This window comes from Pagrus pagrus, assembly GCF_965226575.1.
Source record: "Pagrus pagrus genome assembly, chromosome: 1".
NCBI lineage: Eukaryota > Metazoa > Chordata > Actinopteri > Spariformes > Sparidae > Pagrus > Pagrus pagrus.
The window spans coordinates 337,430-341,989 of NC_140185.1; the positions used below are offsets into that span (position 1 = coordinate 337,430).

The following is a 4,560-nucleotide window of genomic DNA, read 5'->3' on the forward strand; positions in this document are numbered from 1 at the left end:
CATTGAGCTACTATTGTAGCAAAAACAAATACATGTAGCACAACTAAGTATAGACAAGGTCCAAGGTCTTGTGCATGAAATACTGCATAAATGCAAAGATCTTACAAAGAGTCTTGTATTGCTTTGTTTTGGACTCACAGGATCTTCATCAGTTTTTAATCCTGATGAAGATCCTGTCAGACCAAGTCTAGATTAAGCCAATTCTGTTTGCAATACAAGATGGTGTGTGGGATCTTTCCATCTGTGCATTTTCACTTTCTTTTTTTTCCGCAAAAGCTTGACATTGAAATGATGTCAAAATAACATCGATATTATTTGGCTGAAAGTTTAAAGAACCTTAACATTGAAACGATGTCAAAATAACATCAATATCATCATTTGACGCAAATTTGACATCAATCAAATTGATGTCAGAGTTTGACATCACTAGTCACGAAATGAAGTCAGACATTTTGGAAAGTCTGGCAGCGCAAGTAATTAAGTTCAAGGCATATCCTACAAACTTCGAAGTAGAATCTGTTGCTGAAGCTTTAATTAAAGCACATCCATGTTTGACAGAACAAGGATCAGCAAGTGGCTGCTACAGATGGAAAATAAGTCCCAAGTACAAGATGGCAAACTATAGGACAAAGCTCAGAAACTTAGGGTGCCCAGAACTGAGCATTAATTCACTCAAGCACAAACCTGCAGACCGATGTCAGCCTGCCTACAATGTGAAAAACCCAGAAAGGCAGAGGTAAATTTTTGTCCTCCGTATCCTGCTGGCGAGACCCAGGACAGCCTGGAAGGTGAACGATTGGCATTGTTATCCGAGGTCAAGAAGAGGAATAATGATCAAGTTGTCAAAGAGAAGATGGCTAAGACCTTTGCATACAGGAGGCAGGAAGCCGTCAAAGACAAGCCCATGATTGCCGAGTTCAAAAGCAGATGGTCAGGACTGTTCACTGTGGCAAAGGTATGATATGCTTCTCAAATTGGCTATGATCAATACAGCATTATATAAAATGACAATGTGAAAGAGTTCTTGCAGAATTCTATAAGCATATGGGAATGTTTATCATTTTGTGTTAAATGTAACCATGGCACTGGAAACAATTTTTAAGTTCTTTAAAATACAGTCTGCTTTGATATAATCTTGTGAGAGTCAGTTAGTACTTTGGGCAGTTACAGGGTTTTGCTGAATTCAGAAATATGGCAGAAAGTAGCAAAACCTTTATGGGCTGTTAATACAAGGTTGAATGTTTTAGTAAGTACTAGTAATATGTTGTGTTTATGGTTTCAGGTGGAAGCAGAATTTCAAAGAATCACTACTGCTCCTCTCGTCCCTAAGTTCTTCCTAAATCTCGACCAACAAACTGACAACCTAATCAAAGCATTCAGCAAAAAAGGAGGCACTGCAGGAAGGAGAATTAAAATGATTTTGGCTCCAATGACACAGGTATGTTTTGCCAATGTTGAAAATATTACGGAATCATAAGATGATGTCGTGTTAAAATAAAATGTTACTGTCACTTTTGCCAGACAGCAGCAGGGTGTGGCTACGATGGGTGTTGTCTTTTAGTATCCTTTGGGCTCTGTGCTGTCACCTCACTTCACCAATATCACTGATGTTCTGTAGATGGGTACTGATGTTGTTCTGGGTTGTTTTAATCACACGCTGCAGCCTTCCTGACCTGCACACCCCATTATGCCAATTTGTGATTAATTGGTCATTGTGTACATGTCTATCTCCACATTTGAGATGCCATCTGTTTCAAATGCTTTTAGAAATGTGAGGTATAGTAGGTGTGTATGTGCAGTCCTAAAGTTTCTTTTTCTTTTTATAGAATGAAACTGTAAAAAGAAAGAGGGAGTGCGACCTGAAGGCACTTTGTGTCTATCTGAATGAAGACCCAGACATTCTCTTCAAGGAATACCTGGTTAGTAATATTAATTGTTTGGTTTTCACCTCTATTCAACCAATTATTTAATAACTAATGTTGTTACTTCATTATTATGGCATGGAATTAGTTTGTTTGAACTTATTTTGAAATCTATTATATACCTCAACCATGCATTTTATTAGGGACACCTGTGCAATCTAATGTAAGCCAATACAATTACTTTTATGAAGCTTATACATTTTGAATTTTTTCTGACATTGTCATAAAGATAATTCTACTTTGCTTATAACTGAGGTTGTAGTGGGTGGGGGTAGTGCAGTTTTATTGAGAAGTGCTCCTAATATTGTGTCTACCAGAGTATGTAAGTGGAGTGGTGCAGTGAGAATTTCCGCTCCTCACTCATGGAGCTATTTCTCTGCTCTCCAGCTCAGTACTGCTACTCACTCAACTTAGGTCATGTAAACATATTAGGAAGACTTGTAAACACAATGTCAACACAAACAAAATGTCTAAGCTTAGTAAAAGTAAAAGCAGTGCTGTTCCAAATAAAGTACCAACTGAGTGGACATTAAATAATGCTATTCAATTCTGCAAAATCTGTTTGTGAATTCATAGTTTTTCATTGTTTTTTTGTCACGTCTTTCTCTCCCATGTAAAGGATTCCGATCCTACTATTCAGGGGAAGGTTGAACAAATTCTCCATGGCATCTACAGCATCACTGTTGAGGGAGGTGTTGCCACCACTCCTCCAGCTGATGTGGGAATCGTGATCAAGGGTGTTGAAGTTCTACATGACTTGGGAGACACTGCCACTGCATGTGCACTCTTGATGGGGGTAATATAAGACTGAGGGTCCGAGAGGAGTTCTGATAGAGCAGAGGGCAAAGCATTTTTGGGCATCACTTTGCTGAGATTTGAGAATACCAGGGAGTGCACACTCTGGTTCGGACGCTGGCTTGAGATCTGTTTCAATAAAGATTGCTCTATCCACCCAGCTTGCCTCCGCAGAATTTCTTTATCAACATACTACACACCGACACCTTTGGAGGACGACAGCCCATACACTTCAAAGTGCTTCAGAAGATCTTTCTTCAACTGGATGCTTCAAGACTCTCAACAAAGGTACAGATGCTCAAAAACAAACTGTTTAAATGAGCCAACCATTGATTTGCATACTGAATGTTATGCGCAATAGGCAAAATTCTATTTTGGACCAAAACTGAATAAAGTGAAAAGTAGTCTTGTGGTAAAACTAGGTTTCAAGCTACAAGAATTGAGAAGTGAATTGAAAGGCCAATGTTGACAACACCAAGCCTGTCATGTTAGACCAAAATATAGTCAAAGGGATGTTTTTTGTTCTATGTTGTATGTGTTATGCTGCATAAAGGCAGTTTACAGATGTTCATGGACTGTCGTTTACCATAATGTTGCCAACTGATTTTATTTGGATGGATGCAACAAATGGTTATTTTCATTAGTGATGAAATTTTTTTCTATTGGTTGTCACTTTGGGAATCTGGGATTGGCATTTTTGACTTGATACACCAAGGTGTAAAACCTTATGTTTTATTTTGTCACAACCAACAGTCCACAGCCCAAAGACAGTTTACTGTCAGAGGACTAAATAAACCAGAAAATATCTACATTTAAAGGTATAGTTTGGGTTTTTTGAAGAGGGGTTGTATGAAGTACTTGTACAAAGTCAGTGTATACCTGCAATAGACTGGGGTCAGCGCGCTCCCAGTTTGGAGCTGCAGGTGGGTGCAGAAAAACACGCTGTAGCTGTGGCGAGGTTAAAAAGATCTACGATTAAAAATAAGTTCTTAAAATTTATAAAATGCTGACAACGCCATCTAGGTTGAAAGAGCCTAGGACTCTAAATTAAAAAGGGCAACACAGGTTCTTTAAAATCAGGGTTGAGCAGAGTTAAAAAACCACAGGTTGAAATAACAATTAAATACAAGGTTTTATTATAATAAAAGTGATAAAATAAAATAAAAACCCCAGCCCAAAGTCTCTTCCAACAGTCCACTTTTTCTCTGAACTGGTTTATTCTAAGCTGAGAGTGACAGACCCCAGGCCTTGACGATGACGACAGGCAAGCAGTGATTTACCAGTGGGACACACATAAAAGAGAGAGAAGAAAAACCCGGGTAAATAGGCAGACTAAAATCGTATAAAATGCCAGTTCAAATCTAGATTAAAAATGGGTTAAAACAGACAAAGAAGGTACTTAGCTGCAAGAGGGGTGCATCGTGACTACACCCCTCTGCTTCTCCACGTTGCTTCCCCTCAACTGCGGCCGATGACCTCCTTCCGCCAGCTGTCCACCCTCCGGTCCCGCGGCCCACCACTCGTTACTTGCCGGGCTGGAGTTATAGCCAACAGACGCAGACTGCTGCGCGTCGGCGTGTGGTTGTCCGCTTGTGGTGGTCTCTTTCCACGTCTGGTTCGCCACTGGGGTCCCCTGCCTTCGTTCTCTCTGCATTCTCTCTGCCGCATGTTACCTTCCTGCTGCTAAAAGAGAAAACATCCACTGCGCTCACTACCTGTGGCCCATAGCGCTGATTACCGCTGGGAGAGTTCGTGTGGCGTTCAATGTCTGTTTGGACATATGAGTTCTATATGCAGTCCACACAACTGAAACAAGAAAACACTGCAAACCAAGCAACACAGC

The 4,560-nt window shown here is 40.2% G+C and overlaps 1 long non-coding RNA gene across 1 annotated transcript; it reads left to right on the forward strand.

Annotated features, from left to right (window-relative positions):
* The first annotated feature begins 1,157 nt into the window (after window positions 1-1,157).
* Window positions 1,158-2,877, forward strand: LOC311256932. Its single transcript, XR_014622538.1, has 3 exons — window positions 1,158-1,438; window positions 1,827-1,919; window positions 2,542-2,877. It is a non-coding gene; the product is annotated as an uncharacterized lncRNA (long non-coding RNA).
* Window positions 2,878-4,560: the final 1,683 nt, after the last annotated feature.